The following is a 25,082-nucleotide window of genomic DNA, read 5'->3' as shown; positions in this document are numbered from 1 at the left end:
CAAACCCATGTCCATAGAGTCAGTGATGCCATCCAACCATCTCATCCTCTGTCGTCCCCTTCTCCTTCTGCCCTCAATCTTTTCAAGCATCAGGGTCTTTTCAAATGAGTCAGCTCTTCAGATGAGGTGGCCAAAGTATTGGAGTTTCAGCTTCAACATCAGTCCGTCCAGTGAACACCCAGGACTGATCTCCTTTAGAATGGACTGGTTGGATCTCCTTGCAGTCCAAGGGACTCTCAAGAGTCTTCTCCAACACCACAGTTCAAAAGCATCAATTCTTCAGCACTCAGCTTTCTTTTTATTCCAACTCTCACATCCATACATGACCACTGGAAAAACCATAGCCTTGACTAGATGGACCTTTGTTGACAAAGTAATGTCTCTGCTTTTTAATATGCTGTCTAGGTTGGTCATAACTTTCCTTCCAAGGAGTAAGTGTCGAAAATGAAATCTAGGTATAAGCAATTTTATACCAACTTGAAGACGTGTCTTGCCAGAAGTTATCGAAGCCAAAAAAAAAAAAAAAAGCATTATTTTTGTAAAATAGTTTCTCAATAAATATACATGGACATCTGAACTTGAGTCACCTGGAATAGTAACTTAAAAGAAGCATTTCTAGGACTCCCCCGTGTGGTCCAGTGGTTAGGACTCCACTTCCCAATTCAGGGAATGTGGGTCCAGTCCCTGGTCAGGGAACTATAATCCCATATGCCACAGCATAATCAGAAAAATAAATAAATAAATAAACATTTCTGAACTCCATAGTAGTCAATTGATCAAGAATAGCTGAGGTCATTTCTTTTGTACTTGAGTTAGGAACTACTTTTCAAGGGCCACCAAATTGCTAACCTTAAAAAAAAAAATATTCCACTTTGATAGTTACTATTATAAAAAAGAGGTGACCTTGAAATAGGGATTTTTGTAAAGAATAATAGCATGTTTGACTGACTATTCTGATTAAATTCAGAGACCAATTATTCACCTTTTTATTTAGAATTTTCTGTACACAATTTAAGTGCAAATTTTCTGTCTGATAGAATGACCTATCCTTTATTTTAATACTTTGTTGCTCTCTTTGTATCCTTTTCTCCCCTATATTAATTATCTAGTCATACCTCCATGAACTAATAATAGCAATTGAAGGCATTTAGGTTTTGAAGCAGTAGCTGTAATTATATTACTTTTCCTATAAATAACATAAGGATTGATGCCTTTATGATGAAAATGAACCCAAGTGATTGAATATTTATGAATTGGAATCTTTTTGGAAGAGACTATGACAGCATTGAAAACATGCAATTACCAGAAATACGTACAGTGATTAAAATGTTAATTAATGACAGTTTCTTTTATTAGCATAAACAGAATCATACCACATATAGAAAAAATGAAATTCTCTTATAATTTCTAAAACTTAGATTTATTCAATAATTGAATAAAATTTATTTTCAAATCAAATATGCTAAGGAAGTGAAATTATCTTTTTAATTAACTTCCAGACATCAAGTATATAAAACTCATCATCGAATACTCATATATCAGATCTACCTAAATACACACAAATTAATAAAAAACATTTTAAAGTTCCTGAAAAGTTGATTCTTGTTATTCCTCATTATTAAAGCCAAAATACTTTGGAATAATTCAACAGCAACATTCAACACCAATACTAAATTTATTCTAAAATTTTGCATGAGAATCAGTCTTCTAGACTAGAAAATATTTTTGTTCCAATTAATTCAATATACTAACTCAATACAATTTTCTATTTATTTTTATTGTTCCTTCTGTTATGTTTTTGTTTTTTGTTTTGTTTATTCAATCACAGTTGAAGGCTTTAATCTGACTAGCGAGTGTTTTTTTAAATGTATGTCAAAAATTAGAGGTTTTTATAGTTGAGAGAATAGGTTCAATTATTCTAATATTTTACTACATAGTTGTTTCTCTTTAGGTTAAAATAATTTTGATATAGTGAGATATTATTTTAACATTATAAACTCAAACTGCTATGGGCACATATGATATAAACCTTACTTGTTTGTACTCCAATGTTCATAGCAACACTGTATAGAATTGCCAAGATATGGAAGCAACTTAAGTATCCAGCAACAGATGAAAATACAAAGAAGATGTGGTGTGTGTGTGTGTGTGTGTGTGTGTATATATATATATATATATATATATATATATATATATCCCAATGGAATACTTCTTAGTCATACAAAATAATAAAATTTTGCCATTTGCAGCAACGTAAATGGACTTAGAGGGTATTATGCTAATTGAAATGTGTCAGAGAGACAAATACTCTATGATATCACTTATACATGGAATATAAAAAATGGAACAAACTAGTGAATATAACAAAAAAGAAGCAGACTCCAAGATATAGAGAACAAATCAGTGATTACTAGTGGGGTTGGGGGGGGCACAATATAGGGTTTGGGAAATGAGAGGTACAAGCTATTGGGTGAAGACAGATTCAAGGATGTACAATACAGGGAATATATTTTGTAATAACTATAATTTGGAAACAACCTTTCAAATTTGTATAAAATATTTTTAAAAATTCATGGCTCAATAATGACTAGATATTTAATGCAATGCTTATTTATTTAGTAAAAGAGTTTTTTATCTTTTTATTTTATTTTTTTTTAATTTTATTCTATTTTTAAACTTTACAATATTGTATTAGTTTTGCCAAATATCGAAATGGAATCTTCTTATTATGGTATAGTCAATTCATGATTTGAGAATCATTATATATGTATGTCTATATATCACTATAGTTCATATTGAAAGTGTCATATTCTGATTTATATTTAGTCTATCTCAAAATCTAGCATGTCCTTAACTTTTCTTTTTCTCCAGTTTATATTCCAGGGTCTATCAGGTATATTAATTCCTGACACACATCTTCAAACTCTTCACTTTTACCTAAAGCCTTACCAGAATTTTTACTTGTAGTTCTTATCCTCTCTTTCCTTGTTTCACTTCACTGCAGATATTAATAACTATTATTATGAGACTGTTACCTTATTGCTGACCTAGTGGTTCAGATGGTATAGAATCTGCCTGCAATGTGGGAGACATTGGTTCAATCCTTCGTCCAGGAAGATCCCCTGGAGAAGTAAATGGCAATCCAATCCAGTATTCCATGGACAGAGGAACCTGACGGGCTACAGTCCACGGGGTCTCAAAGAGTCAGACACAACTGAGCGACTAACACACACACACACATAAGCAAAGACCTTTACATACAGTGTACTTCTCCTTGATCTTCCTACTGTCTGGAAACCTGTTTCCTGGTTTGTTCACCCATCTCCTTCAGATCTCTGATCATGTGTCACCTTTAAAAGTAAGGTCTTCTGTGAAAATAATATTTAAAAAGCAATAATAGCCTTATTCAGGCATTCTCTGTCTCCCCTTATTTTTCTCCAAGGCCCTTATTACCTGGCTTACTATCTATTCTTAACATTATGTGTTTATTATTAGTCCCCTTCTATGTGAATTCAAGCAGTTAGAAACAAAGAAGATTGTAGATTTATTTATGTTTGATACTTGAGCTATAACATTCTGTTTGCATTCTAAAAAAAATTGTCAAATGGATTAATCAAGATTTCATTCATTAGCAGTTTCCCCTCTCAAGAAACCAGGGATACAAGATTACTAACAAATTGTTTTAAGCCAAAAGATATTTTATTCAGTTCCTCTGGTTTTCAATGGTTGAACTACACTTGTATTTCAAAAATAAACTTGTCAATAATAACTACTGAAATGTTATGTGAAACCACAGATACATTATTTAGCCTCTGAGTCTTCTTATGCATACAGTAAAAGATAGAACTAGATGTTCTTTCAATTTGCATTCATTTTAAATATTGCTGAACAATATTTTAAAATCTGGTACATTCCTTTGTAGGGCATATTTTATGAGTGACATGGATGGAAATCTTAATATTCACTAATGTTAGCTTACATACCCCTTCTTCCAGGAACTCTACCTTAATCTTCAAAGCTTTGTCTTCTTTAATATTATATATCCTCTAAACCATTTTCTGTTTACTTCTTCTTATTACATTCTAGGATATCAGTACTTTTTAGGAGCAGTTGCCATTAATTGTGTTAGTTGTTTTATCAATAGTACCTTTCATAGAACACCAAACATAATATAAAATTGATAAGTATGTATTAGTAACAGCTAACATTTATTAAGCCTTTCCTGTAAGTCAAGTACTGTTCTGTTTCACATACATGAATTCATTTAACACTCATAAAACCCTGCAGGTTTATTGCTGAATTAATAAAAAGAAGATTTGACACAGGGTTTGATAAACTTTCAACTTATGAAATAGGTTGAGAACAAAATTATTGTACAAGAAATAATGTAATCTTGGAAGCTGAAGGAGATGAACAGAGTAGACCAGAAAGCAAGAAAGGCCTTGAAATTCACTGCTAAAACAAGGAATCTAACCTTAAAGAGAAAACTAGGATGATAGGCTAAGAAGATTTCTGTCTGTTTTAGTTTGTATGAGGACATAGAATTGGCTGAAGGAAAAAGTTTCCTTGTGGAGAACTAAGAGAAGTTTAGGACAGTTATAATATTTCCAGAGGGGCTTCCCTGGTGGCTCAGTACTAAAGCATCTGCCTACCAAGTGGGAGATGCAGGTTCCATCCCTGGGTCAGGAAGATCCCTGGGAGAAGGGAATAGTGACCCACTCCAGTACTCTTGACGAAGAATCCCATGGAAGAGGGCCCTGGTGGGCTACTGTCCATGGGGTCACAAAGAGACAGACACGACTTAGGGACTAAACAACAGCAGCAATGTTTTCAGACAAATAAATATACACATGCTGTGCTGTGTTTAGTCATTCAGTCATGTCCAGTCTTTGTAACCCCATGGACCGTAGCCCACCAGTCTCCTCGGTCCACGGAATTCTCCAGGCAAGAATACTGGAGTGGGTTGCCATTCCCTTCTCCAGGGAATCTTCCTGACCCAGGGACTGAACCCATGTCTTCTGCATTGGTAGGTGGATTCTGCACCACTGAGCTATCAGGGAAGGCCAATTATTCATATATAGTTAAACAAACCAAATTAGAGCTATTTATCAATTACACATTATCACAACAGTAAAACTGATAGTTTAGCAATCATTTGGAAGTCATCATGAGCAGTAACAATTTGTAACTAAGATTTGTTGGAAAAGTGGTGGATATCTTGCTAACAATTTGTATAATCTTCACACTTGCTGTGCAGAGAGGTCACATTTAGTTACTGAGGTCACATCACTTCAGTAATGACTTCAGTAATGAGGTCACATGACACACATGACTTCAGTAATGAGTGTGTGTGTGTGTGTGTGTGTGTGTGTGTGTGTGCTTAGTTGCTTAGTTGTCTGACTCTTGTGACACCATAGACTTTATGTAACCTGCCGGGCTCCTCTGTCCATGGGATTCTCCAGGAATCACTGTATTAAATGTGCCTTGAGCTGGCTCCTGTCCACTGCTTGCAAGAGATATGTGCGTATTTCTTCTTAGCTCTTCATTCAGTGGCTGTGTTGGTAGAAAGAAATCAGTTGCTGTGGGTGAAAATATATCATGAAAATGGCAAACCCTACAAACCAGTGCTGTTTTCCAAGAGAGCCAATTAACATTTTCCAGCACACCCATGCACTCTGGTGTGTTCTAAAAAAGAAAAAAAGAAACGCTGCATTATGTTTCTTTATCTTGCTTTAGAATATCTCGCTTTAGGAACACCTTCTCTTTGACATGTGAAAGAAACCCTGATGTTAGAAATTGCCATTGCATAGATTTCTGACAATGGACTACACTGGATTGGGTTTTTTATACAAATCCAAAAGTTTTGGGTTGCAAGATAATACGGTATTCTATAAACTGATGTGAAATCAGTATTATATTTCATTTTCACTAACTTTTCAACATGATTGATGTAGACTCTTAATGTTGTTAATTTTACAGAACAAATTCATATTTAAATAGATACGCTTGTTAAGAAAGTGAAATGGCATCAAGGCAACTTAAATGAATGCCTGAAATAGCACTAGACAACCTGAGTTATTGGTCTGCATAATGTTTGATTCTTTTATAGATTTGCTTAGAAGCTCAAATATTCAAGAGCAAAAATAACCAGTTACAACTTAAGGAGCAATTGATAAAAATATGTGTATGTTTTTATGAGTCACAGAATATGAACCTGTATATTTAACCTTCACTTTGGTTTATTTCAGTAAGCACCATTCAAATCTGAAGCTATTAACTTTCAGCAATACAATAAACTAATACCTTATATTTAAATCTTGAATTCAGTCAATCTTGTAGATATGTCAGCCTTCTATTCATACTTTTAGGCCAAAATTTAGGTGGCAGGTTTAGAATCTAATGTAATTCTTATTTCATTGTCTTCATTCAACATAGTAAATTGTCAATAAATTTCTACTGTCAATAAAAGCTAAAAAACAGTGCATTTTTAGTGTATACCAAGTAGTCTTTTAAGTGTTTTGCATATATCATGTAGTTCAATATGAAAACCAAATAAGGCAGAATAGTTTCTCAATTTTAGTGGTGAAAGATTGTGACAGAGAGGTAACATAATGTGCCTGTTTACATTTCTAGTAGCCAAGAGGATTAAGGTTTGAATTAAATAATAGGTTTATAATTCACTTTGTTTTAACACTACACTATACTACTGTTAACAGAAATAATCAATAAACAGTCTATAATTGGAATAGAAAAGAGTTTTATTTGAGCCAAACTGAGGACTATAGCTGGGGAGAGATTCAGGAAATACTTGAATTGTGTTCAACCAAACTACATAATGGAGGAGGTTTATACAATGAAAAACTGCAAGGTTAAGAGTTGGTTATAAGAGTTGTTTTCCAAGAATTATAATTGGAGCTGGCAACAAGTAACTGTGCTTGTTAAGGAAGGATTGGTTGAGGTCCAAAATGATTGCATAGTTATACAGGGAGATTTTGAGACTGTTAGGTTGCAGCTGGCAGCTGCTAGCCGAGATTGTTTTGAGAAAAGCTGATGGTGTCCTTGAGTTTAACATACAGTTCAGAAAATTCAGGTTCTTGGTGATGCAGGAATTTAATCTGAAACTGCATCTACATTGGTCACCCAGTTCAGTTTTGGGTGCCTGAACCACAGTTACTCCATTTTTATTTTTAAATGCATTTTTTTTTCATAAGTGGTTAAAGCCAATGTAAGCATTTGTTTTGTTGTTGTTGTTGTTTAGTCGCTAAGTCATGTCCGACCTTTTTGTGACCCCATGAACCGTAGGCTGCCAGGCTCCTCTGTCCATGGAATTTCCCAGCAAGACTACTGGAGCAGGTTGCCATTTCCTTCTCAAGGGTATGTTCATGACCCAGGGTGCAAAGCCGGGTCTCCTGCATTGGCAGATGGATTCTTTACCACTGAGCCACCCCGGAAGCTCATGATGCATGTTTAGCAGGCTGTAGGAAAGGCTGTTCTAGTTAGCATACTCTTCAAGCTGAGTCATGTATAAGCCAGAAGGACTCCCCCATAACCCAAGATGTGAAAATTTCTTCCATAAGTTCTTATGAAACCATGTGGTGATTCTCATATTTAAAAGAATGCATGATAGTTTAATAGATGGGGAGATAAAGTAAAGCTATTAATTTACTATTAAATTAGTTAAGAATAAATAAATAAACGGAGTTGTGGCCAACTCTTTGTGACCCCATGGACTACACAGTCCATGGAAATCTCCAGGCCAGAATACTGGAGTGGGTAGCCTTTCCCTTCTTCAGGGGAATCTTCCTAACCCAGGAATCGAACCCAGGTCTTCCACATTGCAGGTGCATTCTTTACCAGCCGAGCCACAAGGGAAGCCCAGGAATACTGGAGTGGATAGCCTATCTCAATCTTCCCAACCCAGGAATCCAGCCAGGGTCTCACACATTGCAGGCAGATTCTTTACCAATTGAATTATCAGGGAAGTCCATAAATAAAGTCTGCCAATTGACACTAAATAATTTACTGCTGCTGCTGCTAAGTCGCTTCAGTCGTGTCAGATTCTGTGCAACCCAATGGATGGCAGCACACCAGGCTCCCCCGTCCCTCAGATTCTCCAGACAAGAACACATTTAAAGTTTAGTAATTAACATTGAATACTTTGTTTTATTTATTTGATTTTGAATTTTCTTTCTTACTTGAAATTTTTCAAAATTTGGCTTTTTGTAATAGAGCATATACATTGAGATTCCAAAATGTATGGGGAATTTCTTACTTTGAAGAACCTGAGACTTGGTAAAGAGAATGGCATGTTACTGAGAGGTGTTATTCCTAGAACTGCTTATACTACCACCTGGGTGAGATTTTAGATTTTTCACTTGTTGTGAAGCACGTAAGTGAGCCTTGTATAGATGTAGTTATGTTAAATTGTTTTATTTGAAAGGGAGAATGTAAATCGTTGGCTTATTGGCCAAAGGGTCTAAGGTCAAAGGTAGAATCATTGCTGCAACCATTGTATCCCTTCTTCTTTAGATATATGTGTGTGACTGGTAGGTTGTTATCACAATTCAGAATGTTTCTGTTTTTTTGCCCACATTCAGCCAGGCCTTGTAGCTTGGATTTTCCCTCTCTGAATGATCCTGAGGGAATACGCCCTTGGCCATGCATAGTCTTCAGGACACCCAGGGATGCATGTAATTTTACTTTTAAACCTAGTTTCTTTGAAGTTGCCTCTGAATCAGTATAGCTTATTGTTCAACAAGTGTTTGGTCAGATGTTTTGCTTAACACCCTGGTGCCAGTAAGTTTTCTGCTGTTTTTTTGCTAGATTTGTGTGCGGCTTGGGGAATGCTTTCAGTTGGCCCCTGTCTTTCTCTGCCTGTTCTTGAGCAGGTTCAGTCTAGTAGGTACAAGTGTTCCCCAACTTGAGGTTGAACATAATCTCAGGAGGGTGCTCCATGCTGAGTCTTGCTGGTTGTCTGTTAAAAATCTGGATGTTCTGCTATCCTGCTTGTTGCTCTCACTTTCCTGGAGCCTCTAGTACCCTCTTAATTGCTCTCCATCAACATGGAGAATGCTCTCCATTCTTTCAACACTCCTCACAGGTATGACGTTGTTCAAGCTGTGTTCCATAGGTCAATCTCGTCAAGTAGATCGGGGAGCTCCTTGCCCTTAGGGCCTGTCTTCCCCATCAGGTAGAATCTGTGCACTAGGAACAGCCCAGGGCTTCTCCCAGATTAACACCCATGGGTGACCAGCTAGTGCTGGGCCAGGAGGTAGCTCCTGGTATTCTCAGCCTGCCCCTCATGGAATGGACACTCTGCTCTGTGAATGGGTGGGGGCTGGGACAGGGGCAGGAGCAGTTGCTGCCTAGTACTTCAGTTTGCTGCTCCTGAGACAGAGTTGCTTCTCTGGGTGTGCAGTTCTGAGTAGGGGGAGGGAGATGGGTTCTTTCAGCTGTACCTGCATAGAATACAGCTTCTCCAACAGGGCCTTGTTTGTGATGAGAAAACGTCTACCTGCTCTTACTGAAGTGAAACTGTAGCCTCAGACTGGGGTTCAGGGTGGAGGGAAAGGAAATCCTTGTCTTCTTGATCACAGCCACCTAGAGTAGAACACAGGAGTGATTTCTGAAACACGGAACAAGCTGTGTGGAGGAACACAGCATTTAATCTTTCCCTCATGGCTCAGATGGTAAAGAATCTGTCTGCAATGCAGGAGCCCCAGGTTTGAACCATGGGTATGGAAGACTCCCCTGAAGAAGGGAATAGCAACCCACTCCAGTATTCTTGCCTGGAGAATCCCATGGACAGAGGAGCCTGGTGGGCTACAATCCATGGGGTTGCAAAGAGTCTGACACAACTGAGCAATTCTCACTTTCACTTTTTGCACTTACACAGAGATTGAGAAACACTAAATTTAAATTTTGATGACCTGAAACTCTGATCTCACTGTAATCAAGACACCTCATTTAATCTCCCTAGGCTTCAATTTTTGATTGAGAAAAAGAAAATTAGATATGATTAATTTTTAATATCACAGATAGAACTGCAACTTCTATTATTTTTAGTTACTAATTAAATATCATTCATAATGTTAAAAAATAGCTCTGTTCTATTTCAGATTTATCCATTAATTTATTCATTCACTTAGAAACAGATTTTGATTGAGTATCTGCTCTGGTCATAGTACAGGCTACAAACACATCTCAAAAACCATTATAGGAAATTACCTTTGGTTTCTGGATAATAATTTTAGATGTGTACACTTAAGCCATAATTATATTACTTAATTTGGTCAAATATTTCTTTGAAATGAAGAACAACAACAGGATCATTTGAAATTGTGGGGGAGGAAGAATCAGGCAGTTTAAATACTAGGAGTTACGGACATTTCACTCTAACCCTGAAAACTAAACGTGTTATTTTATCAATTATTTATTCATTTCATTGAACTGTTGAATTATATTAGACTGTACTTTACATAGTTAAAGTTTTTTCACAGTAAGGAATATTTGGGGATTAAGAATCCTTTATTATTCATAAATGCACATTGAGAAGATTTCAATCACACTGAAACTGTTTGACCCCAAATTCAAAGTGTTCTAATGATTTACAAATTGAATACTAAAATCACTTTAAAAGTTGTGTCTGACTCTCTGTGACCCCATGGACTGTAGTCTGCCAGGCTCCTCTGTCTATGGGATTCTCTAGGCAAGAATACTAGAGCGGATTGCAATTTCCTTCTCCAGGGGATCTTTCCAATCCAGGGATCAAACCCATGTCTCTTATGTCTTCTGCATTGGTAGGTGGGTTCCTTACCACGGGCGCCACCTGGGAAATGGATCCCCATTTAAACTTCATAGTTTTTGTTATCTGAGTTTGAATATACAGCCTCAGACACTTTGTATGTTTATTCTACTCCCCGTTGTATTTTGTTGCTGAATACTAAAGGTACTGCAGTAAATACTAAAGCCCTTTTAGTTATGGGCAGACCTTAAATATCTGTTGTTATTTTGACAGGATCAAAAGAATATCTTTTAAGGTTAATTCATATTTAGCATTTTATGTTCATAAAACATTTCATACTTTAAATATCTTATTTGCCTATGGTTAGATGAGGAAATTGTCCATGATTAAAGGATAAATAAACTGAAAAATTATACATTTCTACAATAGATTTAATTAAAATGTATGCTAGACACTGTAGACATTAAATTAAGATACTGTCTGCTTCCACAGATGCTTTAAATATACAAGACTGCAATATAAACAAAAACACATGAGTGCCCAGTTGGAAATTTAGATTTTAAAATGTTTGAAAAAAAAATAATTCTGGCTGGTCATTAGTTATTTATTCATTTGATTCAACAGATAGATATTGAGACCCCAGATATTCGTGTCAGTCACTTGAACCAGGAGTTGAAGATGGTCTTAAAATCGCCATTTTTTTGTGTGAAAAATAAAGACATATTAAACTATATTAAGGAGCAATGGTTGATGGTGTGGTGGTATAGAATGTGCTCGTGCAACTTAGAAGATATAACATGTGAACTCTATTTTAAAGGCTGACTTGGAAGAGTCATCAACATTAGACAACTGAAATGTGTATTCAAAGCAAAAGGAACAGTGCTAATATTGGCAAAGGGTTGTATAAGCTATCTGGATGCTATTAAAAGAAAATTTGGCTTTATTCTGTAAAAATTATGGATCATTGTCAGTAATTAACAGAAGAATTATTTAAATTGGATAATGAAAAGTTCAGACAAGTTGTTTTCTTTTTCTTTAAATAGCAGCAAAAAGGGGCTTTAAATTTATTTTAATCATCAACATAGCAATCAGTTGTATGCAATTTGCTTTGCTTTACTTGGCAAAATCAACATTCAATGTCACTTTAATACCTCTTTAGAATAATGAGAATGATGTTTTATTACCAATTTATTAATAGAATAAAAAAAAGTTCTAATCTCAAGCAATGTGCAAAAAATGACAAAATTCAACTCCCTTTCATGATAAAAATATACTCAATAAACTAGAAATAGAAGGAAATAACTTCAATATAATAAAGACCATATATTTAAAAACCACACTTATTCAGTGGTAGAAGACTAAATGTTTTTCTCTAAGATCAGCAATAAGACAAGTATTTTTACTTTCACCACTTCTCTTTAACATAGTACTGGAAGTCCTGACTAGAGCAATTAGGTAAACAAAGAAACAAACAAACAAACAAACAAAAACCCACCAAAATTGGAAACAAGGCTGTCTCTCTTCACAGGATAACCCAGTCTTATATGTAGAAAGCCTAAAAGAATCCACACAAATGCATGTGTGCACACACACACACCTGTTAGAACTAATAAAGAAATAAAAAGCTAATAAAGAACTAGTAAAGAAATTTCAATTCAGTTCAGTTCAGTCACTCAGTTGTGTCTGACTCTTTGCGACCCCATGAACCGCAGCTCACCAGGCCTCCCTGTTCATCACCAGCTCCCGGAGTTCACCCAAACTGATGTCCATTGAGTTGGTTATGCCATCCCACCATCTCATCCTCTGTCATCCCCTTCTCATCCTGCCTCAATCTTTCCCAGCATCACGGTCTTTTCAAGTGAGTCAGCTTTTCGCATCAGGTGGTCAAAGTATTAGAGTCTCAGCTTCAACATCAGTCCTTCCAATGAATACCCAGGACTGATCTCCTTTAGGATGGACTGGTTGGATCTCCTTGCAGTCCAAGGGACTCGCAAGGGTCTTTTCCAACACTACAGTTCAAAAGCATCAATACTTTGGCATTCAGCTTTCTTCAGAGTCCAACTCTCACATCCATACATGACTACTGGAAAAACCATAGCCTTGACTAGATGGACCTTTGTTGGCAAAGTAATGTCTCTGCTCTTCAATATGCTATCTAGGTTGGTCATAACTTTCCTTCCAAGGAGTAAGCGTCTTTTAATTTCATGGCTGCAATCATAATCTGCAATGATTTTGGAGCCAAAAAAGATAAAGTCTGCCACTGTTTCCACTGTTTCCCCATCTGTTTCCCATGAAGTGGTGGGAGCAAATGCCATGATCTTCATTTTCTGAATGTTGAGCTTTAAGCCAATTTTTTCACTCTCCTCTTTCACTTTCACCAAGAGGCTTTTTAGTTCCTCTTCACTTTCTGCCATAAGGGTGGTGTCATCTGCATATCTGAGGTTATTGATATTTCTCCCAGCAGTCTTGATTCCAGCTTGTGCTTCTTCCAGCCCAGCGTTTCTCATGATGTACTCTGCATAGAAGTTAAATAAGCAGGGTGACAATATACAGACTTGACGTACTCCTTTTTCTATTTGAAACCAGTCTGTTGTTCCATGTCCAGTTCTAACTGTTGCTTCCTGACCTGCATATAGGTTTCTCAAGAGGCAGGTCAGGTGATCTGGTATCCCCATCTCTTTCAGAATTTTCCACAGTTTACTGTGATCCACACAGTCAAAGGCTTTGACATAGTCAATAAAGCAGAAATAGATGTTTTTCTGGAACTCTCTTGCTTTTTTGATGATCCAGTGCATGTTGGCAATTTGATCTTTGGTTCCTCTGCTTTTTCTAAGACAAGCTTGAACATGTGGAATTTCGGAATGAAAATTGACCTTTTCCTTTTCACTGCAGAGTTTTCCAAATTTGCTGATATTTCAGGGTACAAAATTAACATTCAAAAATAATTTATATTCCCATATACTAACATGGAATGATACAAAAAAAATTTAACAATCTCACTTACAATAACATGAAGTAGAAGATATAATACTTAAGAATGCATATATAATATATATATACACACACAAGTATAATATAAAATACTTATTATATTGTATACATTATTATATTATATATTATTATATATAATATTTCAATATAAAATATAATTAATACTGTAATCATAATATATTATATTCTATAAATATAATTAATATTGTAATTGTAATATCATATTATGTTATATTATATAAATATAATTATATCTAATATATTATAATATATATTCAGAGAAGGCAATGGCACCCCACTCCAGTACTCTTGCCTGGAAAATCCCATGGACGGAGGAGCCTGGTAGGCTGCAGTCCATGGGGTCGCTAAGTTGAACACGACTAAGTGACTTCACTTTCACTTTTCGCTTTCATGCATTGGAGAAGGAAATGGCAACCCACTCCAGTGTTCTTGCCTGGAGGATCCCAGGGACAGGGAAGTCTGGTGGGCTGCCGTCTGTGGGGTCACACAGAGTCAGACACGACTGAAGTGACTTAGCAATAGCAATAATATATATTATAAAATTATATATAATATAATATATTATATTATAGTAATATATATAGAAATAGTATAAAAATATATAATTATATATAATAATATATAATATGAAAATATAAATGTATAATAATATATTATTAAATATTTACATATAAACATATAGTAATATAATATATAAATATATATTATAAAAGATATAATTGTATATTGCAATTTGAATATATAATATATTGTAATTAATATTATAAAATTAAATAATAGAAAATATAATATATGTTTTATCAATAGTGTATATTTTATTTACATATATAAATACTTATATACTTATGTGTATATATATATATAATATATATATACACACACACACAAGTATAAGATAAAATAATTAAGAATACATACATATATATATATATATATATATACACACACACACACACACACACACACATATGCATGGGCTTCCCTGGTGGCTCAGTGGTAAAGAGCCACATCTCCTTTTAATACAGGAGATGGCGGTTTGACCTTTGGGTCAAGAAGATCCTTTGGAGAAGGAAATGGCAACCCACTCCAGTAAATTTCATGGACAGAGGAACTGGTGGGCTATAGTCCATGGAGTGGCAAAACAGAAACAACTTTGCAACTAAACAACAACAAGTATATATATGTGTGTGTGTGTGTGTGTGTATATATATATATAGAGAGAGAGAGAGAGAGAGAGAGAGAGAGAATGTAGAGCCAAGGAATAAACTTTCTCATATGTTGTCAAATGATTTTTGACATGGGTGCCAATAGGAAAAGAATGATAATTTCAATAAATTATGTTGTTAAACTGGACATCCAGATGAAAAGCAATGAAGTAGGGTTTTACAGTATAACACACAAAAAAATAACTCAAGATGGATCAAAGACCAAAGCCTAAGAACTAAATCTATAAAACTTTAGAAAAAATATTAGGGGGAGACTTTATTACATTGTATCTGGCAATGGTTTCTTGAGTATGATACCAAAAACACAGGCAACAGAAGAAAAAAATAGTAGTTAGACTATGTAAAAAATTTTGAACTTTTATGCATCAAAGGACACTATGAATAGAGTTAAAAGGCAATGCTTGGAGTATGAGAAAATACTTCTAAATCATATAGCTGCTAAGAGATTAATATCCAGAATATATAAAGAGCTTATACAATTTAACAGCAAGAAAAATACAATCTGATTTTTAAATGGATAAGGAACTTGAATAAGCATTTTTTTAAGTGATATACAGATGGCCAATAACTGCATGAATGATGTTCAACATTAGTAATCACTAAAGATGAGAATCTAAACTATAGTGACAAACCATTTAACACCCATTAGGATTACTCTTGTAAGACAAAAGAAACAAAACAAAGCAAACAAAGAAAAGGTAACTTTTGGTAAAAATATAAAGCAAGCAAAAACAAACAAAGCAAAATGAAAAAACCCAGAAAATAATCGTTGCTGAGAATGTAAAGAAATTGGAACCCTTGTGCATTGCTAAGAATGTAAAATGATGCAACTGCTAGGAAAACATAATGGCATTTCCTCAAAAATTAGCTATAAAATTGCCATATGACTGAGCATTTCCACTTCTGGGAATATAGCCAAAAGAATTAAAAGCAGAGACTCAACCAGATATTTGTGCATTCATGTTCACAGCAACGTTATTCATAATAGCCCTAAGAAGGAAAGAGCCTGAGTGTCAATAGATGGAGAGCTGAATAAGCAAAATGTGTCAAGTACATACAATGGAATATTATTCAGTCTTACAAAAGACAGAAATTCTAACACATACTATAACTGGGATGAAACTTGAAGACATTATGCTAAGTGAACTAAGCCAGTCATAAAAGGACAAATCCTATACAATTCCACTTATATGAGGAATCTAGAAAAGTCAAGCTGTTAGGGTTAAATGCTAGAATGGTGATTGTCACCATTCTAATATTCATATGGAAGGTATGGGGAATTAAGTATTTAATGTGAACAATTTCAATTTGGGAAGAAGAAAAAGTTCTGGAGATGGATGGTGGTGATGTTTGCCAGATGATGTGAGTATAATGAATGCCACAGTCCGTGTGTGTGTATGCTAATTTGCTTCAGTCATGTCTGACTCTTCGCAACCCTATGGACCATAACTATCCTCCAGGCCCATCTGTCCATGAAGAATCTCCAGGCAAGAATACTGGAGCAGGTTGCCAGGCCCTCATCCAGGGGATCTTCCCAGCCGAGGGATTGAACTGGTGTCTCCAATGTCTCCTGCATTAGCTGGCGGGTTCTTTACCACTAGCGACACCTGGGAATAAAAAAAGTATCAATATGGCAACTTTTGCATAATCTTTCATGTAGATTATTACTACATATTAAAAAATTAACCATTAATCTGTATACTTCTCTATGTGTTCCAACAGATATATACCTCTAGTTTACCATCCAATCTTCATGGACTATATTAAATTCTAAAAGGTCATACTTTATGGTACTCATTCTCCAAGTAATAAGGAGCTCTTGTTTAATTGAATTTGTAGCAAACTGACAAAAATAAAACATCTTTTGTTCAAGATTCTAACATCCATTAGAGGTGGTATAATATCACCTCTCCGTTGGAATTTGACTAATTATGATATTCATCTTTATGCAAATATTACTTGGGAGCAAATCATATAGGCCAGAAAATTAACTGTATTTATATTTAGTCCCTCTTTCCCAATACAAAAACAGCATGTAGTGAAACTTAAAGGCTCCTAAATATTTGGAGGTTATATAAAAATCCCCAATGCCTGTGTTCTAAATGGTCCTAAATATTTGGGGGTTATATAAAGATTCCCATTACCTGTATTCTAAGTGGAAATACATTATCCTATGCTTTGAAGTAAGGAGTTCAGTTCAGTTCACTTCAGTCTCCCAGTCATGTTCAGCTCTTTGCAAACCCATGGACTGCAGCACGCCAGGCTTCTCTGTCCATAACCAACTCCGGGAGTTTACTCAAAGTCATGTCCATTGAGTCGGTGATGCCATCCAGCCATCTCATCTTCTGTCATCCCCTTCTCCTCCTGCCCCTAATTCCTCCCAGCATCAGAGTCTTTTCCAATGAGTCAGCTCTTCACATCAGGTGGCCAAAGAATTGGAGTTTCAGCTTCATCAGTCCTTCCAATGAACACCCAGGACTGATCTCCTTTAGGATGGACTGGTTGGATCTCCTTGCAGTCCAAGGGACTCTCAAGAGTCTTCTCCAACACCACAGTTCAAAAGCATCAATTCTTCTGTGCTCAGCTTTCTATATAGTCCAACTCTCACATCCATACATGATCACTGGAAAAACCATAGCTTTAACTACATGGACCTTTGTTGCCACAGAGGCAGAGGATCTGGGTGCAGCAGACCTGGGTATGGCATAAGCCCTCTTGAAAGAGCTTGACATTAACCCCACCATAAAGCCATCAGAGCTTACACAGGACTGGGGAAATAGACTCTTGGAGGGCACAAACAAAACCTTGTGTGCACCAGGACCCAGGAGAAAGGAGCAATGACCCCACAAGAGACTGACCCAGACATGCCCATGAGTGGCCAAAAGTCTCCAGCAGAGGCATGGGTCAGTGGTGGCCTGCTCCAGGGTTCGGGGGCACGGAGTGCAGCAGTGTGTGCATGGGACCTTTTGAAGGAGGTCACCATTATCTTTATTACCTCCACCTCAGGAAAAGCAACAAGGAGTTCATTTAGGTACAATTTAATAAAACTAATAAAAGTGTAGCTGTTCTTTTACCACTCAAATATGGAACACATCGTGTTGAAAAATATCCCAAAGGAATAATTATCATATGATAACCATATCCTCTCTTCTTACTGTTAATTAAATTAATTAATTAATGGTCTTTCCCCATGTGGACTTGACTTAATGTGCCAAATATAATTACCAGTTCAAGAAGTAGAGATGAGGTGATTTTATTCATGGTTACACAAAGCCATGACCCAATGAACTTTGTAATAATGCAACTGGCGAGAAAGAGATTTTGATTTTTTTAGAGAAATGTTATTTGTTGAAGAGAAAGATAACACAGGAAGAGAATATTATTGGTTGAAGTCTATTAAACATATATAATTAATATTAAAGCTGTTTGAAACAATAGAAGCTGTTTGGGAAATAAAGTGGAATCCATATATTAATATTCATGGAATGCATTTTACCCATTGATGGGTAACATATCTTTACGGTTGAGTGCACCAACTCTGGGACCACAACATACCTCCTCAATTTCAGCTTTGCCACATAATGGTTGGATGATCTTTGGAAATATACATTGCTTACATAAGAGTAAGTTTCTGCAAATATGGATAATAGTAATGCCTACATAATGGGGCTAATGTGAAAGGTTCAAAGAGTAAAGTGTGTAAAACAGTAAAACCATGTACCTGGAACATTATAACAATTAATGGTTTTCATTATAAATAATTATATCATTATATCATCCTATTTTTACCACTCAAATATTTACAGAATCGTATATATACATGTAGAAAATGAGTCATGGGCACATACATCAAACTCTTGACCAATAACTAGATAGGTACATATCAGGGAAAACAGCAGGAAAAAAAAGTCACCAGAAGATATCTCTTATTTTCTAGAGAAAAATAAACAGTATTTATCTAGTTTCTATTAGATATCTTAAAATTGTTTCTCTTTTTAAATGGTCAGCATATGCATAAAAGAAAATGTGATTTTTCTCCTTATACCTGGTAAGTAAATTTGAACATATGTATACAAAACAAGAACAAATCAATATGGTAAATAAAGTAAAACTAATATTGGTGTTGCTCTTTAATAAACTCATTTAACATTATAGCATAACCACTAGTTTTAGAAGACACTTAAAGATAATTTGGATTAAATGTTTCAATTTATATTCCTCTCTTTGCTAGAGCAGGCGTGAAGAGATACCCCACATCCAAGGTAAGAGAAACCCAAGTAAGATGGTAGGTGTTGCGAGAGGCATCAGAGGGCAGACACACAAACCATAATCACAGAAATCTAGTCAATCTAATCACACAGACCACAGCCTTGTTTAACTCAATGAAACTAAGCCATGCCATGTGGGGCCACCCAAGACGGGTGGGTCATGGTGGAGAAGTCTGACAGAATGTGGTCCACTGGAGAAGGGAATGGCAAACCACTTCAGTATTCTTGCCTTGAGAACCCCATGAACAGTATGAAAAGGCAAAATGATAGGATACTGAAAGAGGAACTCCCCAGGTCAGTAGGTGCCCAAATTGCTACTGGACATCAGTGGAGAAATAACTCCAGAAAGAATGAAGAGATGGAGCTAAAGCAAAAACAATACCCAGTTGTGGATGTGACTGGTGATAGAAGCAAGGTCCGATGCTGTAAAGAGCAATATTGAATAGGAAGCTGGAATGTCAGGTCCATGAATCAAGGCAAATTGGAAGTGGTCAAACAGGAGATGGCAAGAGTGAACGTCGACATTCTAGGAATCAGCTAACTAAAATGGACTGGAATGGGTGAATTTAACTCAGATGACCATTATATCTACTACTGCAGGCAGGAATCCCTTAGAAGAAATGGAGTAGCCATTATGGTCAACAAAAGAGTCTGAAATGCAGTACTTGGATGCAATCTCAAAAACGACAGAATGATCTCTGTTCGTTTCCAAGGCAAACCATTCATTATTACAGTAATCCAAGTCTATGCCCCAACCAGTAACTCTGAAGAAGCTGAAGTTGAACGGTTCTATGAAGACCTCCAAGACCTTTTAGAACTAACACCCCAAAAAGATATCCTTTTCATTATAGGGGAGGAATGCAAAAGTAGGAAGTCAAGAAACACCTAGGGTAACAGGCAAATTTGGCCTTGGAATATGGAATAAAGCAGGGTAAGGCTAATAGAGTTTTGCCAAGAGAACACACTGGTCATAGCAAACACCCTCTTCCAACAACACAAGAGAAGACTCTACACATGGACATCACCAGATGGTCAACACCGAATGCAGATGGATTATATTATTTGCAGCCAAAGATGGAGAAGCTCTATACAGTCAACAAAAACAAGACCGGGAGCTGACTGTGGCTCAGATCATGAACTTCTTATTGCCAAATTCAGACTTAAATTGAAGAAAGTAGGGAAAACCACTAGACCATTCATGTATGACCTAATCAAATCCCTTATGATTATACAGTGGAAGTGAGAAATAGATTTAAGGGACTATATCTGATAGATAGAGTGCCTGATGAACTATGGACGGAGGTTCGTTACACTGTACAGGAGACGGGGATCAAGACCATCCCCATGGAAAAGAAATGCAAAAAAGCAAAATGGCTGTCTGGGGAGGCCTTACAAATAGCTGTGAAAAGAAGAGAAGCGAAAAGCAAAGGAGAAAAGGAAAGATATAAGCATCTGAATGCAGAGTTCCAAAGAACAGCAAGAAGAGATAAGAAAGCCTTCCTCAGCGATCAATGCAAAGAAATAGAGGAAAACAACAGAATGGGAAAGACTAGAGATCTCTTCAAGAAAATTAGAGATACCAAGGGAACATTTCATGCAAAGATGGGCTCGATAAAGGACAGAAATGGTATGGACCTAACAGAAGCAGAAGATATTAAGAAGAGGTGGCAAGAATACACAGAAGAACTGTACAAAAAAGATGTTCACGACACAGAAAATCACGATGGTGTGATCACTGACCTAGACCAAGACATCCTGGAATGTGAAGTCAAGTGGGCCTTAGAAAGCATCACTACGAACAAAGCTAGTGGAGGTGATGGAATTCCAGTTGAGCTATTTCAAATCCTGAAAGATGATGCTGTGAAAGTGCTACACTCAATATGCCAGCAAATTTGGAAAACTCAGCAGTGGCCACAGGACTGGAAAAGGTCAATTTTCATTCCAATCCCAAAGAAAGGCAATGCCAAAGAAGGCTCAAACTATCACACAATTGCACTCATCTCACACGCTAGTAAAATAATGCTCAAAGTTCTCCTAGCCAGGCTTAAGCAATATGTGAACCGTGAACTTCCAGATGTTCAAGCTGGTTTTGGAAAAGGCAGAGGGACCAGAGATCAAATTGCCAACATCCATTAGTGTTGGGGGCCAGAGTGAGGTACTCCGCCTGTGACAAAGGTCATGAGGAAGGAGGCTCAACATACGCAAAGGCGAGATCGAGCCTCAGGAGTTCCCCTGGAAATCCTCGAGCATCTACCCCCATAACCAGACCCTGCCTACTTTACTACTTTGTGCTCATCTACACCTCTGACTTTACGAGGGGCTGTCCCCCACCACCTCTTTTGGAGAAGGAATTAATTTAGAGCTCCAGTTAATAAAAACTCCTGGGCGTGACAAGAGTGTTTTAACCTGCAAACTCCTCTGAGGGTTCTCTGGCCTGCCTGACAGGATTGTCCAGCCACATGTGATCACTCACAGCCTCCCAACCGTGAGAGGCACGAGATGCTTTAAACCTTCTAAAAACAGGTTCCTTAGAAAAGTTAGAAAACTATTAGTATAAGTATAATGGGCTGATTAGAAATTGAAACATGTAGAATATCATGTAAGAAACGAGTTGCCAGTCCAGGTTCGATGTGCGATACTGGATGCTTGGGGCTGGTGCACTGGGACGACCCAGAGGGATGGTGTGGGGAGGGAGGAGGGAGGAGGGTTCAGGATGGGGAACACATGTATACCTGTGGCGGATTCATTTTGATATTTGGCAAAACTAATACAATTATGTAAAGTTTAAAAATAAAATAAAATAAAATAAAAATTGTATTGGTGAAGGGTTTTTCATCTGTTGAGCCAATGTTTGTTGCTAAGTCTCCACATCCCCTGCCCTTACACACATTAATGAATATATAGAAGAAATAAGTATTAACCTTTGATATTAATCATGTTTATATAGAAGAAATAAGTGTTAACCTTTGATATTAATCACGTTAGACCTTAGGCTAAGTAAATTCTTTCCTTAACTAAAACCAGCTACACCCTCACCCTATAGGAATGTAACTTTATTTGGGTGGCGTCTGTTTTAAGAATAATCACCCCTGGAGAAATAAGTGTTGACTGACCGCTGTCACAAGGAGAGGGTCGTAAATTGTCAGCAGGCCCCCCTGGCCAGAAGATGATGTAACACCCCTAAGACCTCTGTATACATTTGTGTGAAGTACCTGACTTTAATAAAAGTCAGGACTGCTGTCCCCGCATGACTTTTGTATAACATCTCTGTGTATAAAAACAGACTCTGGAAAATGAAGAATTGGGATCAGTTCCTCGAAATACTGGTCTCCCCATATTTTTCTCCCTCTCAAACTCTGGTTGAGTCTCCATCTGGAGCTCGGAACCCACCATGCTTACTAATTATGCCTGGGCTTTTAAGATCCGACCCGGGAGGCCTCAGTGTCTCCTCTCCTTCAGGAGAACGGAAGGACGCCTGTGGCCTACGTAAGTGGTGCAAACTTCTTGTCTTGAAGTTTTATTGGTCTCCCGCGTAAACCAAGCTACTCAGCCTCTTTTCTCCACTGAATTTTCCTACTGAGCTATCCTTATTCTATTACTCTTTATATCTTTAATTAATATCTAATTGAAGCTATTGTATCCTGACCCTCGCCGACGCCATCCCCGCTTCGAACTCCCTGGATCAGCTGGGGCTGGACCCAGGCACATTAGATCATGGAAAAAGCAAGAGAGTTCCAGAAAAACATATATTTCTGCTTTATTGACTACGTCAAAGCCTTTGACTGTGTGGATCACAAAAAGCTGTGGAAAATTCTGAAAGAGATGGGAATACCAGACCACCTGACCTGCCTCTTGAGAAATCTGTATGCAGGTCAGGAAGCAAGAGTTAGAACTGGATGTGGGACAACAGACTGGTTCCAAATAGCAAAAGGAGTATGTCAAGGCTGTATATTGTCACTTAACTTATTTAACGTATATGCAGAGTACATCATGAGAAACGCTGGGGTGGAAGAAGCACAAGCTGGAATCAAGATTGCCAGGAGAAATATCAATAACCTCAGATATGCAGATGACACCACCCTTATGGCAGAAAGTGAAGAGGAACTAAAAAGCCTCTTGATGAAACTGAAAGAGGAGAGTGAAAAGTTGGCTTAAAGCTCAACATTCAGAAAATGATGATCATGGCATCCAGTCCCATCACTTCATGGGAAATAGATGGGGAAACAGTGGAAACAGTGTCAGACTTTATTTTTTTTGGCTCCAAAATCACTGCAGATGGTGACTGCAGCCATGAAATTAAAAGACACTTACTCCTTGGAAGAAAAGTTATGACCAACCTAGATAGCATATTGAAAAGCAGAGACATTACTTTGCCAACAAAGGTCCATCTAGTCAAGGCTATGGTTTTTCCAGTGGTCATATATGGATGTGAGAGTTGGACTAAAAAGAAAGCTGAGTGCCAAAGAATTGATGCTTTTGAACTATGGTGTTGGAGAAGACTCTTGAGAGTCCCTTGGACTGCAAGGAGATCCAACCAGTCCATTCTAAAGGAGATCAGTCCTGGGATTTCTTTGGAAGGAATGATGCTAAAGCTGAAACTCCAGTATTTAGGCCACCTCATGCGAAGAGTTGACTCAGTGGAAAAGACTCTGATGCTGGGAGGGATTGGGGACAGGAGGAGAAGGGGACAGCAGAGGATGAGATGGCTGAATGGCATCACTGGTTTGATGACATGTATTTGGGTGATCTCCAGGAGAATGTGATGATCATGGAGGCCTGGGGTGCTGCAGTTCATGGGGTCGCAAAGAGTCGGATATGACTGAGTGACTGAACTGAACTGAACTTTGCACATAGATGAGTATGTGTGCATGCTAAGTCACTTCAGTCATGTCTGACTCTTAGCAACCCTATGAACTGTAGCCCTCCAGGCTTCTCTGTCCATGGGATTCTTCAGGCAAGAATACTGGAGTGGATTGCCATAACCTCTTCCAAGGGATCATCCTCCTTCAAGGGATTGAACCCTCATCTCTTAAAGTCTCTTGCATTGGCAGATGGATTATTATTTTCCATGGATGGGTAAACTTAACACGGATATATATAATAATGTCAACATATTTCAAATGCAACTCTATTTCTGCCTTTTGCAACTTTGGACTTTCCTCTTAGTATTTTAAGTGAAGTTGTTCACTTAAAATACAGATTTCATTTTACCTGTACTTTCCCTCTGGATTCCTAACATCAGTACACTCCACCAGCTCCATTTTTTATCTGATCACTTTCATGTATGTTGCTTTGTCATTCTCATTTCTTCACTTATTCTGACTCTACTTCTAGGTTGCAGAAATTCTGTCTGCTAGTCATCCTATTATCACATCTTTATCCATTGTCATCTATTTGAATATTATCCTTGCTTCACATTTCTAGAAATTTTGTTTATTACCACATTGCCTATTGCATTATATTTTGTATTTATGAATTTTTATCTTTTCCCTATAGTTTATTTTTTTTCTTCAATGGCCCGAATTTACTTTATGTCTTTTTTTAATCTTCTATATGTTTAAATGTGTTACTTCCCTAAATGATACTATCACTTAATGCATAAACAGGTGGAAAGTTTGGTAAGGTGTAAAAAGATGAGGCTAACATCTATTTCCAGCATCTAATCCAAAGACAATTCTTGTTCATACTGGTGTAAGTAAATACATGCATGTACATATTATATACCAATGTTATAAATATATAAAACACACAGTAACATTATATATATATATATATATATATAGTTAGTTAGTTAGTTAGTTAGTTAGTTAGTTAGTGTTAGTTGCTCAGTCA

This window comes from Bos taurus, chromosome 17 (genome assembly GCF_002263795.3).
Source record: "Bos taurus isolate L1 Dominette 01449 registration number 42190680 breed Hereford chromosome 17, ARS-UCD2.0, whole genome shotgun sequence".
NCBI lineage: Eukaryota > Metazoa > Chordata > Mammalia > Artiodactyla > Bovidae > Bos > Bos taurus.
Note: the sequence above shows the minus strand (reverse complement) of the source record.